This window comes from Bufo gargarizans, chromosome 2 (assembly GCF_014858855.1).
Source record: "Bufo gargarizans isolate SCDJY-AF-19 chromosome 2, ASM1485885v1, whole genome shotgun sequence".
NCBI classification, from domain to species: domain Eukaryota; kingdom Metazoa; phylum Chordata; class Amphibia; order Anura; family Bufonidae; genus Bufo; species Bufo gargarizans.
Window position 1 is genome coordinate 102,050,689 of NC_058081.1, and position 17,575 is coordinate 102,068,263.

The window sequence follows — 17,575 nt, forward strand, 5'->3', positions numbered from 1 at the left end:
CATGAGGTGCATGTCAGACAAGTACTGCAGGTCCTACGGACGAATAAATTATATGCTAAAATTAAAAAATGTGTCTTCGCCGTTCAGGAGATACAATTCCTAGGATATTTTTTATCTGCTTCAGGTTTCCGTATGGATCCTAGGAAGGTCCAGGCAATTTTAGATTGGGATCTTCCTGAGAACCTCAAAGCACAGCAACGGTTCTTGGGCTTCGCGAATTTCTATAGGAAATTCATAAAAAATTATTCAGTTATTGTAAAACCCCTTACTGACATGACTAGGAAGGGGACTGATTTTTCTAAATGGTCTGACGCCGCTAAAGTTGCTTTTTCCTCTCTAAAAGAGAGGTTTACCTCGGCACCTGTACTAGTCTAACCTGTCTAACATGTCTCTCAGCCTTTTATTGTTGAAGTCTATGCGTCAGAGGTGGGATTGGGGGCGGTGCTGTCTCAGGGTCCGTCTCCTGGCAAATGGCGTCCTTGTGCTTTCTTTTCTAAAAAACTATCTGCAGCAGAAAAGAACTATGATATTGGCAATAGGGAACTATTAGCTATTAAACTAGCGTTTGAAGAATGGCGTCACTTTTTAGAGGGGGCAGTCCACCCCGTCACTGTGATTACGGACCACAAAAATCTTCTGTACCTCGAATCAGCTAAGCGTCTCACTCCTAGACAAGCTAGGTGGTCGCTATTTTTTACCAGGTTTAACTTTGTTATTACCTATCGTCCTGGGGCAAAAAATACCAAGGCTGATGCACTATCTCGTTGTTTCCCTGGAGGGGGTAATGTGAGTGATCCGGTACCCATTCTTCAAAGAGGAGTGGTTGTTTCTGCGGTACACTCTGCTCTGGAGAGGAAGGTGTTAGAGGCCCAGGGGGTTGCCCTGGTCTCTTGCCCCTCAGAGAAATTGTTTGTACCGTTGAACCTGCGTTTCGAATTATTAAAGGAACATCATAATTCGGCACTTGCTGGGCACCCGAGTAGTAAAGCAACCTTGGAGCTATTGTCTCGTTGTTTTTGGTGGCCAAGGTTGCGTCAGGATGTATTGGATTTTGTGTCTTCTTGTTCTACCTGTGCGCGCGCAAAAGTTTCGCATACACGTCCTGCAGGGTCTCTATTACCACTCGTCATTCCCAATAGACCATGGACACATCTGTCAATGGATTTTATCACTGACTTACCTTTGTCTGCGGGTAAAACAGTTATTTTGGTAGTACTGGACAGGTTTAGCAAAATGGTACATGCTTCATTGCGTTACCCGCACTACCTAATGCTAAGACTCTTGCTCAGGTATTCATCAGTGAAATCGTGAAGCTTCACAGGGTCCCTTCCGATGTTGTTTCGGATCGGGGTACCCAGTTTATTTCTAAATTTTGGAAAGCTTTTTGTTCCCGTTTGGGGGTACACTTGTCGTTTTCCTCAGCTTTCCATCCTCAGTCGAATGGACAGACTGAGCGTACCAACCAAAACCTTGAGACATATCTAAGATGTTTTGTGTCTGAAAACCAAGAGTTGTGGTCATCATATTTACCGTTAGCTGAGTTTGCCATAAATAATCGTCGTCAGGAATCCACTGGCAAGTCACCATTTCTTGGTGCATATGGTTTTCATCCCCAATTCTGTACTTTCAAAGAGGGGGGGTCTTCTGGGGTTCCCGAAGAGGAACGGTTTTCGTCATCTCTTTCATCGGTATGGCAGAAGGTGCAAGCTAACTTGAAAAATATGGGAGGTAAATACAAATGCATGGCTGAGAAGAGATGGTCGCCAGGTCCGGACCTAGGAGTGAATGACTATGTGTGGTTGTCTACTAGGAATATTAAATTAAAGGTTCCCTCTTGGAAACTGGGTCCTAGGTTCATTGGCCCTTACTAAATTGTAGCCATCATCAACCCCGTGGCTTTTCGCCTGGAGCTACCTCAGACTTTTAAAATCCATAACGTCTTTCATAAGTCGTTACTCAAAAAATATGTTCCACCTCTAGAACCGTCACCGCTGCCACCCCCTCCTGTTGTTGTGGATGGTAATCTAGAGTTTCAGATATCCAAAATTGTTAATTCTCGTCGGGTCCGCCGCTCTCTTCAATATCTGGTGCATTGGAGAGGTTACGGTCCCGAGGAAAGAATGTGGGTTCCTGCGTCTGAGGTAAACGCCGACAGGCTAGTTCGGGCTTTTCATGCCTCTCATCCTGAGAGACCTGGTCCTGAGGTCTGTTACAGTATTGGGTGACATTCACCAATTTTTGACTGTGATATACCCCTGCTCTACATTGTGGACAGGGAAATACATTTCACTTATTGGTCTGTTACATTGTTGTGTGACAATCACCAATTTTTAGCTGTGATATTCCCCTGCTCTACATTGTGGACAGGGAATTACATTTCACTTATTCGTCTGTTACATTGTTGGGTGACATTCACCAATTTTTGGCTGTGATATACCCCTGCTCTACCTAGAGGACAGGGAAATACATTTTACTAATTCGTCTGTTACACTGTTGGGTGAGATTCACCAATTTTTGGCTGTGATATACCCCTGCTCTACCTTGTGTACAGGACAAAACATTTCACTAATTCGTCTGTTACATTGTCGGGTGACATTCACCAATGTTTGGTTGTGATATACCCCTGCTTTACATTGTGGACAGGGAAATACATTTTACTAATTCATCTGTTACATTGTTGGGTGACAAATGCTCATCTTTTGCGCTAGAAAGTACAATTGCTGCCTACACTGCATTTAGGACAGTATGAATATTGAGGCCAGAACAAGTACAGGCGATAGTAGATTAGGTGGCTGACAGTGCCTTTAGTTCCTTCACATTGTCTCCAACCCAGTTCCCTGCTGAAAAATCACAGTTGGCACCCACAGCCCATGGCCATCTACCTTTCAACTCACCCCCTTGCAAATCAGGCAAGCATTCAGTAGTCTCTTTTGCTTTTCCCCAAGTCATGCAGTAGTCTCTTTTGCTTTTTGATGGACTCTGCTGGCAGGGTTTCCGTGGGCCATCCACATAGCCCTGCCCAAGAAGTGGAAGAGATTGAGTGCAGTAATGCCCAACCACTTATGTTTCAGAATGAGAACATGGGAAGACCACCGCAGCACATCTCTGATGATGACAAAACATAGGTAACAACTGCTGCGGCTTTCTGCAGTCTGCAGACTGACAAGGAGGGTAGGGCTAAAGAGTGGGTGGAAGATAATGTGGAGGATGATGAGGTACTAGACCCCACATGGAATCAAGGTCAGGCGAGTGTTGTGTGCAGTTTGGAGGAAGAGGCGGTGGTCGCACAGAAGCACCAGCACAGCAAAAAAGGGAGCAGGGTGCAAAAGCGTCTGTTACATTCGTGAAATTTTACCATTTTTGCCTGTATACAAACCCCTGCTCTGCATAGGTGCGATATGCCAGACCTTGCAGGGGAATTTTGTGTGAGGTCATGGTGTAAGCAGTAGGTGGGCCGAGGTAAATACAGTTCTGGTTACTCACGGTTTGTTGTCCCTGGGCAGGCTCGCATAAGTGAAAAGGAGAATGGCACAAGGATTCTCTGGGGCACACTCTGGTGTAAGGGACACTTGCCAGATATTGGTTTGTGGTGCCCTTGGTGGTCTGTATTAATGTGCCAGTGGCCAGGTCCCTTAAAGTCATGATGCCAGTACCTTTTGTATGGAGGTACAACAATTTACTGTTTTATTAATAGAGGAACTGAGTCTGAGGCAAGCAGGATGGAACTCGAAAGTGAACTTTACTGAAGATGACTTTTGATAACAGTTAATACAAAGCATTTAAACAGTCTCAATACAGAGATAAACCTGCTGCTAGTCCTCTGCTGACAGGTGTATGTCCCTTTCTAGATATGAGATAAAGGGAAATTGTAGCCTTACTAGTAGAGTTGAGCGGACACCTGGAAGTTTGGGTTCGGCAGGTTCGGCCGAACTTAAAAAAAAATGTTCGGGTTCGGGACCCGAACTTGACCCCGAACCCCATTGAAGTCAATGGGGACCCGAACTTTTGGCCACTAAAATGGCTCTAAAATAGTCCTGGAAAGGGCTAGAGGGCTGCAAACAAAATGTGCTTAAGAGCATGGCAATTGTTCTGCAAACAAATGTGGATATGGAAATGACTTAAAATAACATAAAATACTGAAAATAAAAAAAAATCTGGATCTATGAGTAAGAGGTTGAGGAGGCGGTGGATGGGTGGGTGGATGTGGCGGTGTAGGTTAGCGTGGCGGTGTAGGTGGAAGCGGCGGTGAAGGAGGAATAGGTAGCCAACACTGATTTGTGGTGTTTTTTATTTTTAAATTGGGGTATCACCCAAAATATTGGGACATATAACAAAATAAAACAAAGAATAAGTGCACTTGAGTACAAGAATGGATGGTTGAGGCTGGTATAAATGTCTATTCTGCACAAGGTACGGACAAGTCCTGTGGGACCCATGCCTGGTTCATTTTAATAAACGTAAGCTTGTCCACATTGGCTGCGGCCTGTGATAATGCTCTCTGCCGTGCTAAACACACGTTCACACTATACACCGGCAGCAGGGAAGGTCAGCACCTCCAAGGCTGACAAAGCTTTTCCACATTTGGGCCATGCTAACCCTGCCTTCTCGGGTGCTGGCGGTGCCCCAGCTGCGTTGGCGACCTCTTCCTCCTCCTCTGTCTTCGCATTGTGTTTCCACTGTGCCCCCGCTGTCAGGTGGGAATGCTATCATCAGTTTGCGCTTGTAGTCGCGCATCTTCCGATCAGTAACAGATGTTTTCACTAAACTTAGTTCCCTGTCAGCAATGCAGAGCAGGGGTTCATTCACGGCAAAAGTGGGTTTATGTCACCCAGCAATAGAACAGAGGATTTTGAGAGAACGAGGCCCATGTCACCCAGGCACAGCAGGGGTCCATTTACGGCAAAAGGGGGTTCGTGTCACCCAGCAATAGAACAGAGGATTTTGAGAGAACGAGGCCCATGTCACCCAGGCACAGCAGGGGTTCATTCACGGCAAAAGTGGGTTCTTGTCACCCAGCAATAGAACAGAGGATTTTGAGAGAACGAGGCCCATGTCACCCAGGCACAGCAGGGGTTCATTCACGGCAAAAGGGGGTTCTTGTCACCCAGCAATAGAACAGAGGATTTTGAGAGATTTAGGCCCGTCACCCAGGCACAGCAGGGGTTCATTCACGGCAAAAGGGGGTTCGTGTCACCCAGCAATAGAACAGACGATTTTGAGAGTTTTAGGCCCCTGTCAACCAGGCACAGCAGGGGTTCATTCACGGGAAAAGGGGGTTCATGTCACCCAGCAATAGAACAGACGATTTTGATAGATTTAGGCCCATGTCAACCAGAGACAGCAGGGGTTCATTCAACGCAAAAGGGGGTTCATGATACCCAGCAATAGAACAGAGGATTTTGAGAGATTTAGGCCCCTGTCAACCAGGAACAGCAGGGGTTCATTCACGGCAAAAGAGGGTTCTTGTCACCCAGCAATAGAACAGAGGCTTTTGAGAGATTTAGGCCCCTGTCACCCAGGCTCAGCAGGGGTTCATTCACTGCACAAGTGGGTTCATGTCACCCAGCAATAGAACAGAGGATTTTGAGAGATTTAGGCCCCTGTCAACCAGGAACAGCAGGGGTTCATTCACGGCAAAAGAGGGTTCTTGTCACCCAGCAATAGAACAGAGGCTTTTGAGAGATTTAGGCCCCTGTCACCCAGGCTCAGCAGGGGTTCATTCACTGCACAAGTGGGTTCATGTCACCCAGCAATAGAACAGACGATTTTGAGAGATTTAGGCCCCTGTCACCCAGACACAGCAGGGGTTTGTAGACGCCCAAAAAGGTAAAATGTCACCCGACAATTGAAAATAAGTATTTTTTCAATTTAGGGCACTAAAATTGGCACTTTTTTGCATTAAAATGGCTCTAAAATAGTCATTGAAAACGCTAGAGTGATGTAAAAGGCAGTAAAATGTGCTTAAGAGCATGGCAACTGCTCTGCAAACAAATGTGGATAGGGAAATAACTTAAAATAAAATAACTAAAAATTACAAATTATTAACCTGCAACTCAGAGAAGGAGGTGGATATGGAGTCGGAGGTTGAGGAGGCGGTGAATGTGGTGTAGGAGGTGGAGGCAGCAATAGAGGTGGAGGAGGCAGCCAACAATGTTTTTTTTATTGGGGTAGGTAGCCTTCAAAATATTGGGACAAATAAAAATAAATAAAACAAAGAATCAATGCACTTGACCTGAGTACAAGAATGTATGTTTGATGGTGGTATAAATGTCTATTCTGCACAAGGTACAGACAAGCCTTGTGGGATCCAAGCCTGGTTCATTTTAATGAATGTGAGCTTGTCCACGTTGGCTGTGGACAGGCGGTTGCGTCTGTCTGTAATGACGCCTCCTGCCGTGCTAAATACATGTTCAGAGAGTACACTGGCTGCAGGGCAGGCCAGCACCTCCAAGGCATACAGGGCAAGCTCTGGCCATGTGGACAATTTGGAGACCCAGAAGTTGAATGGGGCAGAACCATCAGTCAGTACGTGTAGGCGTGTGCACAGGTACTATTCTACCATGTTGTTCAAATGCTGCCTCCTGCTAACACGCTCCATATCAGCAGTTGGGGCCGGTTGCTGAGCGCGAGGTGACAAAGCTTTTCCACATGTCGGCCATGCTAACCCTGCCTTCTGAGGTGCTGGCGCTGACACAGCTGCGTTGGCGACCTCTTCCTCCTCCACTGCCTTCGCCTTGTGCTTCCACTTGTCCCCCGGCATCAGTCGGGAATGCTCTCAGGAGCGCATCTACAAGCGTGCGCCTGTAGTCTTGCATCTTCCGATCACGCTCCAGTGAGGAATTAAGGCCGGCACATTGGCTTTGTAACGGGGATCCAGCAGGGTGGCCACCCAGTAGTCAGCATACGTTAAAATGTGGGCAACTCTGCTGTCGTTGCGCAGGCACTGCAACATGTAGTCGCTCATGTGTGCCAGGCTGCCCAGGGGTAAGGACAAGCTGTCCTCTGTGGGAGGCGTGTCGTCTGCGTCCTCCGTATCCCCCCAGCCACGCACCAGTGATGGGCTCGAGCTGCGTTTGTTGCCACCCCGCTGTGAACATGCTTCATCCCCATCCTCCTCCTTATCCTCCTCCTCCTCGTCCTCCAGTAGTGGGCCCTGGCTGGCCAAATTTGTACCTGGCCTCTGCTGTTGCAAAAATCCTCTTTCTGAGCCACTTCTAAAAGACTGGCCTGAAAGTGTTAGAGATGACCCCTCTTCCTCCTCCTCGTCCTGGTCCACATCCTCTTCCATTATCGCTCTAAGTGTTTTCTCCAGGAGACATAGAAGTGGTATTGTAAGGCTGATAACGGCGTCATCGTCACTGGCCATGTTGGTGGAGTACTCAAAACAGCGCAACAGGGCACACAGGTCTCGCATGGTGGGCACGTCACATATGAGGCGGTGAGGCCGAAGTTACGCTGTAGAGCAGACAGCCGAGCGGCGGCAGGATGAGAATGCCGGAAGCGCGCACAGACGGCCCGCACTTTACGCAGCAGCTCTGACATGTCGGGGTAGTTGTGAATGAATTTCTGCAGCACCAAATTCAGCAGATGCGCCAGGCAAGGGATGTGCATCAAACCGGCTAGTCCCAGAGCTACAACGAGATTTCGCCCATTATCGCACACCACCATGCCGGGCTTGAGGCTCACTGGCAGCAACCACTCGTCGGTCTGTTGTTCTATACCCCGCCACAACTCCTGCGCGGTGGGAGGCCTGTCCCCCAAACACATCAGTTTTCAGAACGACCTGCTGACGTTTACCCCTGGCTGTGCTGAAGTTGGTGGTGAAGGTTTGTCGCTGACCGGATGAGGAGGTGGAGGAAGCAGAGTAGGAAGAGGAGGAAACAGGAGGCAAAGAATGATGCCCTGCGGAAGGACGTGCGCCAAACAGCTCTCCGCCTGGGGCCCAGCCACCACTACATTTACCCAGTGTGCAGTTAGGGAGATATAGCGTTCCTGGCCGTGCTTACTGGTCCTCGTATCTGTGGTTAGGTGGACCTTGCCACAGATGGTGTATCGCAGTGCACACTTGATTTTATCCGATACTTGGTTGTGCAGGGAGAGCACGGCTCTCCTGGAGAAGTAGTGGCGGCTGGGAACGACGTACTGTGGGACAGCAAGCGACATGAGCTGTTTGAAGCTGTCCGTCTCCACCAGCCTGAATGACAGCATTTCAAAGGCCAGTAGTTTAGAAATTCTGGCATTCAGGGCCAGGGATCAATGGTGGCTAGATGGGAATTTATGCTTTCTCTCAAACATTTGTGAGATGGAGAGCTGAACGCTTCCGTGTGACATGGTGGAGATGCTTGGTGACAGAGGTGGTGTTGTTGATGGCAGATCCTCTGTTTGCTGGGCGGCAGGTGCTACCATTCCTCCAGAGGCGGAGGTAGAGGTCGAGGCAGCAGCAGAAGAGTGAGCAGGAGGGGCCTGAGCCCTTTCTTGGTTTTGAAGGTGCTTACTCCACTGCAGCCCGTGTCTCGCATGTAGATGCCTGGTCATGCAGGTTGTGCTAAGGTTCAGGACGTTAATGCCTAGCTTTAGGCTCTGATGGCACAGCGTGCAAACCACTTGGGTCTTGTCGTCAGCACATTGTGTGAAGAAGTGCCATGCCAGGGAACTCCTTGATGCTGCCTTTGGTGTGCTCGGTCGCTACTGGCGGTGGCCAGTAGCAGGCGAACTGTTTCGGCGATGGCTGCTCTGCTTTTGCACCCTGCTCCCGCTTTTGCTACGCCGTTGGCTCTGTCTCACCACTGCCTCTTCCTCCAAACTCTGAAAGCCAGTGGCACGACCTTCATTCCATGTGGGGTCTAGGACCTCATCGTCCCCTGCATAGTCTTCCACCCAGTCTTCCTCCCTGACCTCCTTTCGACGACGCAGTTGGCACCTTTGTTTCGTCATCATCAGAGACGTGCTGAGGTGGTAGTCCCATGTCCTCATCAGGAAACATAGGGTTGTGCGTCAGTGCATTCTATGTCTTCCACCCCTGGGGAAGGGCTAGGTGGATGCCCTTGGGAAACCCTGCCAGCAGAGTCTTCAAACAGCATAAGCGACTGCTGCATGACTTGAGGCTCAGACAGGTTCCCCGATATTCACGGGGGTGATGTGAAAGACTGATGGGCATGGGTTTCAGGCGCCACCTGTGCGCTTTCTGCAGAAGTCTGGGTGGGAGATAATGTGAATGTGCTGGATCCACTGTCGGCCACCCAATTGACTAGAGCCTGTACTTGCTCTGGCCTTACCATCCTTAGAACGGCATTAGGCCCGACCAAATATCGCTGTAGATTCTGGCGGCTACTTGGACCTGAGGTAGTAGGTTCAGTAGGACGTGTAGCTGTGGCAGAACGGCCACGTCCTCTCCCTGCACCAGAGGCTCCACCAACACCACCACCACGACCATGACCGCGTCCCTTATTAGATGTTTGCCTCATAGTTAGCGTTCACAAAGCAGAGTAAAAATTGGTTAAGTCTGTTAAAAATAATTAACTGCCAATATAAACCCTGATGTAGGTTATTGCACTAAAATATATATTTTTTTAACTCTATATGACAGCGGTATTTGTAGCCTAAATGTGACTGTATTAGATGTACGTTTAATCCAAAATGATCAGTATATGAACACACGGTTTATTTAAACCTCAGTAAACGAATGGCCGTATTTGTGGCCAAATTGTGACTGTATTCTATGTACGTTAAATTCAAAATGAGCAATATATGAACACACTGTTTATTTCAACCGCAGTAAACGAATGGCCGTATTTGTGGCCTAAATCTGACTGTCACCTATGCACGTGTAATCAAAGATGACCAGTATATGAACACATGGTTTATTTCAACCGCAGTAAACGAATGGTGTATTTGTGGCCTAAATGTGACTGTATTCTATGTACTTTAAATTCAAAATGAGCAGTATATGAACACATGGTTTATTTCAACCGCAGTAAACGAATGGCCGTATTTGTGACCTAAATGTGACACCTATGCACGTGTAATCAAAGATGACCAGTATATGAAAAAAATATTTTTTTAAGCACAGTCAGCAAAAAAGCTGTATTTCTGGACTAGCAGACATGCAGATAGATAGTGCTGCACAAGCATGTCTGCATAAAATGCCTGCCGATCAGGTATTCATAGTGACAAACAGAAGTTGGCTCAGTGCAGGCTTAAAAAAACTGTGCACTGCACCTACAAAACACATTGGATTGAGATCGCTGAGTTATAAGGCAGTTCATCTTAGTATTTATCCCTGATCTGTCCCTGACAGCAGCAGCATCCTCTCCCTACACTAAGAATAGCAGAGTGACGTGCAGCGCTACGTGACTCAGCCTTATATAGAGGCTGGGTCACATGCTGCAGTTGGCCAATCACAGCCATGCCAATAGTAGGCATGGCTGTGATGGCTTCTAAGGGCATACAGTTAAATGCTTGTTGATTGGCTGCTTTGCAAAAAGCTCCATAAAAATTGCCGAACACGAACCCAAACTTTTACGTAAATGTTCGGGTTCGGGTCCGGGTCCAAAAAAAGCTAAAGTTCGGTGCGAACCTGAACTTTACAGTTCGGGTTCACTCAACTCTACTTACTAGTAGTAGAGTTCAGGAATGGTCCTGATCCAGGCTTGTGAAGTCGCCAAAGGCCGAAATATCCTTCACGGTGGAGTCCAATGGTCCTGAGGCACTCAGAAGATGTGTCTAATACCCTTTAGGGGTCTCCTTACAGTAGTAGTCTGAATAGATGAAGTACTTCAGCTCAGGGCTGAGATATGGCTGAGGGATGTGGATAACAGGCTGCATACACTGCTAAGCTGTGCTCAACTGCCACTCTATACTTAACAGGAAGTTATCTGCAAACTAGACTGCACTGAGCTAAGATATACAGGTCCTTCTAAAAAAATTAGCATATTGTGATAAAGTTCATTATTTTCTGTAATGTACTGATAAACATTAGACTTTCATATATTTTAGATTCATTACACACAACTGAAGTAGTTCAAGCCTTTTATTGTTTTAAGGCTACTTTCACACTAGCGTCGGAGAGATCCGGCGTGCAATTCCGTCGCCGGAATTGCCCGCCGGATCCGATACAACGCACACCGCCGTACATTTTTCACATTACGGATCCGTCGTTCCGTCGATGTCCATAAAAGCCGGATCCGTCGTTCAGTTTCTTTCCGTTGTCAATTTTAAAAGCGGATCCGTCTATTCCGTTTCCATCTGTTTTTGGACGGAAAGACGGATCCGGCGTATAAATTAGAGATAAAAAGATGCTATCTGTTTAGCAACTACAAGTGGCTATAAAAGATAAACCCAAGGTCACAAAAAGATAAGCAAATACTACAACTGCCTATAAAAGAAAACCAAAGGTCCTTACCACTCAGAAGTTCCTTCAGCAGATTGCAAAGATAATGCCGGACCATATTCGTTTTGGATTTCAGGCTCTAATTCTGGTTTCACGCTGGAGAAGACGTCTTCGAGCCAGACGGCGTAGAAAGCGTCGCTATTGGATGCATCCAATAACCTCTGCAAGAGTAAGAAGGGGAGTCTTTGAAACTCTGTTTCCTGAATTGAGGGATTATCCAGAAAAATTCTTCAACTACTTACGGATGACGGTAGAAAGTTTTGATGATCTCTTACAACGGGTGTCACCTCACATTCAAAGACAAGACACCACTTTCCGTCGCTGTGTTTCCCCAGCAGAACGCCTATTATTGACCATAAGGTAAAGTACATATTGAACCAATATTTAGTCTAAATTTTTAAAAGCTGCTGTTTGGTAGTGTGAAGCCATAAAATTTTTAAGCAATATTTGCTTTTTTTTTCTGTGATCACTGTACAAAGTGTCTAATTTTGATTGATGGTCATCATTCTTTTTTTTAATTGTACATCTTGTTTTAAAGTTTGAATCAATATACTCGTCAGATGTTGAATGAACTGGGATAAATATTGTTCGCCATGGAGAACATTTATCGTTGAATTTTATTAACAATTATATTGGCCACAGAAAAAATCTTGACCAAAGTAATATATGTAGGGGTGCAATACAATTGTGTCAGATTGATATACCTTGTATATTATGTTGTTTGGTAAAAATTTTAATACCCATTTTTTTTTCTTTTAAAATTTAGGTTTTTGGCAAGTGGAGAAACTTTCAGCTCACTCCATTTTCAATTTCGCCTTGGGATATCAACTGTCTCAATAATTGTCAAGGAGACATGCCGTGTTTTGTGGGAACAACTGCATGATGAATTCATCCCACATCCAACTCGACAGCATTGGACAGAAATATCTGAAAGATTTTTCGATGTTTGTCAGTTTCCCAACTGCATAGGTGCGGTAGACGGGAAACATATTCATATTATCAAGCCCCACGGAACCGGATCAGAGTATTTCAATTACAATAAATATTTTTCAATAATACTAATGGCCATCGCAGATGCTCAATATCGTTTTGTTGCAGTGGACGTAGGGGCCTATGGACGCGCCAACGATTCCATGGTTTTTAAAAATTCAAATATGGGCCGTAGTCTATATAACGGACAATTCGATTTTCCTCCCCCTCAACCACTGCCAGGTACTGATGGCCCACCCATGCCGTTTGTATTGGTTGGTGATGAGGCCTTCCAAATGTGTGGAAATCAAATTAAACCGTATTCCAGCCGCGGATTAGATTTAAAAAAACGGACATACAACTACCGCTTGACCAGGGCTCGAAGAATGGTTGAATGCACATTTACCTCCTTCAAAACTACCTCCTTCAAAAAGAACCACTCAATTTAGAACAGGTACCGGAGGACAGCGAGATCGCAAGCATTCAAAGTTGTCGACATCGGTCAACTGTGGCAGTTGCACGGATGAGAGACTCGTTTGCAGATTATTTCTGCTCTGAAGCAGGAAGGGTGGACTGGCAGGACCGATTTGTATAAACATTTTGGGAATCATTTTCAAATAGCCGTTAATTTATGTTTGTTTTCCCGTTGTTTGATGGTTAAAGTGTGTTGTATTTGATTTCAATTACATTTTGGGTTCAATAAATATTCATTTAACGTTTATTAGATTTTATTTCAATATATTGATGTGCCCACGCTATAGGAGCGACACATACTTGTGTCGCTTCACTGGCGCTGGCAGATTTAATCAGGCCTGTAGTATGGAGACTGAGGTTAAATCTGCCCACGCTGGAGGAGCGACAATTAGTTGTGTCGCTCCACTGGCGCTGGTAGATTTAATCAGGCCTGTAGTAGGGAGACTGAGGTTAAATCTGCCCACGCCAGTGGAGCGACAATTAGTGGTGTCGCTCCACTGGCGCTGGTAGATTTAATCAGGCCTGTAGTAGGGAGACTGAGGTTAAATCTGCCCACGCCAGTGGAGCGACAATTAGTGGTGTCGCTCCACCGGCGCTGGTAGATTTAATCAGGCCTGTTATGGAGACTGAGGTTAAATCTGCCCACGCTGGAGGAGCGACAATTAGTTGTGTCACTCCGCCAGTGCTGGGAGATTTTACTTTTATTAAAAGTAAAAATATCTAGGTTTATTTAAAAAAAATTAAACAGTCCAAGGATTTTTAAACCAAAAAAATAACATTTATTATAAATAACAAAATAACATTTATTATAAATAACAATAAAATAAATAAAATAAATAATTACAAATTAAGGAAGGTATGCTGGGGGGTGGAGGGAAGTGATTGGTTTGGGTCCACTCTGTCCTGTTGTTCTTCTGCCACTGTGGACAACAAAGTGCGTGTTGAAGCAAGTGGCACAGAGGGAGTATGAAGAGTGGATTGGGCAGGAGAAGGAGTTTCCCGAGAAACAGTAGAGGGAGTGGTGAAAGAGGTAGGAGCATAGTAAGAAGGAGAAGAAAAGTGTGGAGAAAAGAGCTCGGGGGTTTGGGATGGGGGTGGGTTGTGGGAAGGGGGAGGGGGAGGTTGGGAATGCTGAGCCTGTTGCTGTAAAACTTGGATAGGTGTGGGATGGGGGATAGGTGAAGGATGGGGGATAGGTGTAGGATGGGGGATAGGGCAGGGGTGGGGGAATGGTTGTGGGGCGGTGTGCCAGTTGCCACAAAACGCTGTCCATCTGTCTTCTGGCCTCATACTGCTGGTCGGGTGATAAGCGTTCCAGCACAGGTAACAACGACACAATATAGTGATGCATCGGACTCATTTGTGTCGTCAACACCGCCCCCTCCTGAAGACGACGCAAATGATCCTCCACAGATGCAACCCTATTTGTGATCCCCACCAAGGACTCATACATGAGCCTTGTGAGGTCTTCGTAGTCAGCCTGGCGGCTCCTACCTGACCTCTGGCGACGCATAAGGGCCTCAAAAAGTGGAGCCATCGTCGACATTGTTGCGTCGCCAGAGGGCACAAGTAGGGGAACAGGTTGGGAAACCTGGTGTTCCTGACCAGCAGTAGGAGCAGGACGAGAGGGACCCGCAGCGGCTTGCTCTTCAGGGACCGCCTCCTGAGGAACTTCTGGCGCAAGAGTGCTGCTTGATGTTCTGTGAAGCAAAGAAAAAAAAAATATTTAGCATTTTTTATGGATGGGAGAAACAGTGGGATAGAGGTGAGCAAAGAGACTTCAGAAGCTACATAGGAGGTTACATTCAAAAAAAGAGAAACATACTGTACATAGAGGCCATGAAATAAATGAATTTTCAAGGAGGTGTCTATGTACAGTATAGCCTTTTTTTTGGAATGCAACTTCGAATGAAAAATCGGAAGCATACATTGCTCCTCTCTACTCCACTAAATACAATGTGGATGTCCAAGACAAAGTGCCAAATGACAGTCTGTCTGGGCCATACACCTAGTTTGAAAAGTTGTTTTTTAAGAGACACCTTATATCTTACCTTCGCATCTCAAGGGTCCTTCGTAGGAACCCCACGGCGGCAGAATAGCGGTATTCACGCCTTGAGGTTCCTCCCGACACACTCGGGCGCCGAAGTTCCTCATTAAAGGCCTTCTTGTAGCGGTCCCTGATTGAGCGCCACCGAACCATGATCGTATCTCCTAGAAAGAAAGAAATCAAATAAGAATGTATATTTAAAATCAGTGGTTAATCAAAGTTGTTTTTACAATTTAATTGAAACAGCCACAAAAAGAAAAAAAAAATATTTTTAAAAAAAAGTGGCGGTTTAAAAAAAAGTAGACTGTAAAACCACTTTTGATTAATATTTTTTTTACATGTCTGCTCTCTACAAATAATTTATACTTACGGCATTTTCCCTGTTGCCTTTCTCGGAGGTCATCCCAGTTGGGCAGAATGGCCGCACATATCTCGTTCCAGAGGAGCCGTGTTAGATGATGGTCTGCATGGCGGCGGTCGGTGTGGTCCCACAACGGTGTACGCTCCTCCACCATATGGATGAGGAGGTCATTGTCGATATAAAATCGTTCAACGTCCTCCTCATGCCTTCTGGTGGAGATTTGGGAGCCCTAAAAAAATATAAAAAATTTGAATAAATATTAATTTTAATATTCGATAAATTACTTTTTAATAAAAAACATAACTTTACAATACTCACACGACCACGACCGCCGCGTGCTCCACGGCGTCCTCTGGAAGATCGTTGATGACCTCTCTCACTGGCAACAGGACGAGATGGCTAAAAAAATAAAATAAAAATATATATATATATATATATATATATATATAAATAAAAAAAACACGCATAAAAATTTGAAAAGTATAAAAAAAAAAAATTTACCAACCGTTTCTCCTCCGCCCCCAACTTCCTCCTCCCCTGTTCCTCTGGCTCTGGCTTGAGCGGGAGAACTCTCCTCCATAGAGTCTGACTGATAAACAAAAAAATATAAATTTAATTATTAGAATAATAACACAATATATAGTTTGGAAAGCAAAGGAACTTTACATACCACATCCTGGAGGTGTTGTGATCGGGGAGGAGAGCTCCCAGCCTCGCTCGAAGATGAAGATGTGGCTATAAAAAAAAAAAAAAATAATAATAATAATTGAACTTTTAACTAGAATAACAGACATACCGACGAAAAAAAAACTTACTGGTCATAATAATTTTCTGGCTGGCTTGTTGGCTGGCTAGCTGGCTGGCTGGCTTTTTGGCTAGCTGGCTGGCTGGATTTTTGGCTAGCTGGCTGGCTGGCTTTTTGACTAGCTGGCTGGCTGGCTTTATGGCTAGCTGGCTGGCTGGCTTTATGGCTGCATGGCAGTTTTTTTTTCTTTGTGATCAGTCTAAAAAAATTAAAATTTTGACAGGTTGTCATATTGTTGAACGAAAACATACTACTCCTCCTAACATGCACTGTGTAGTTATATTACCTGCAACCCCTATGCCACAGTACATAGGGGTATGCAGTTAATATAAGTACATAGTGGATGCTAGGAGCAGCAGCATGTCAGGACTACTACTCCTAACATGCACTGTGTAGTTATATTACCTGCAACCCCTATGCCACAGTACATAGGGGTACGCAGTTAACATAAGTACATAGTGGATGCTAGGAGCAGCAGCATGTCAGGACTACTACTCCTAACATGCACTGTGTAGTTATATTACCTGCAACCCCTATGCCACAGTACATAGGGGTATGCAGTTAACATAAGTACATAGTGGATGCTAGGAGCAGCTGCATGTCAGGACTACTACTCCTAACATGCACTGTGTAGTTATATTACCTGCAACCCCTATGCCACAGTACATAGGGGTATGCAGTTAACATAAGTACATAGTGGATGCTAGGAGCAGCAGCATGTCAGGACTACTACTCCTAACATGCACTGGGTACTGACAGCTCCTATGTACTTATAGCTCGTTTGTACATAGGAGCTGTTTATATGATGTTTTTTCGCACAAAAAATAATAAAATAACCACATATACTCACCTTCTTTGGCGTGCACCCGACTCCCTCGCAGGCAGGATCCAGACAGGATGGCGCGAAACTTGCTCCTCCTCTATCCGACGCAAGCGCAGACCGGATATCCGGATCAGTCGTTGCGTCGTTCCTATGAACATTTTAAGTCGGATCCGTCCTCAATACAATTCAATGGGAATTAAGGACGGATCCGGCGTTACGGCAAATGCTACGGCTTTTGAGACGGAGAAGAAAATTATGCATGCTATAGTTTTTCATTTCGACGGAAACGTCGAAAAGACTGAAGCGGAGCAATCCTGATGCACCCTGAAGGACGGACTCTCCATTCAGAATGCATGGGGATAAAACTGATCAGTTCTTTTCCGGATTTGAGCCCCTAGGACAGAACTCAACGCCGGAAAAGAAAAACGCAAGTGTGAAAGTACCCTAATATTGATGATTTTGGCATACAGCTCATGAAAACCCAAAATTCCTATCTCAAAAAATTTGCATATCATGAAAAGGTTCTCTAAACGAGCTATTAACCTAATCAACTAATTAACTCTAAACACCTGCAAAAGATTCCTGAGGCTTTTAAAAACTCCCAGCCTGGTTCATTACTCAAAACCGCAATCATGGGTAAGACTGCCGACCTGACTGCTGTCCAGAAGGCCATCATTGACACCCTCAAGCAAGAGGGTAAGACACAG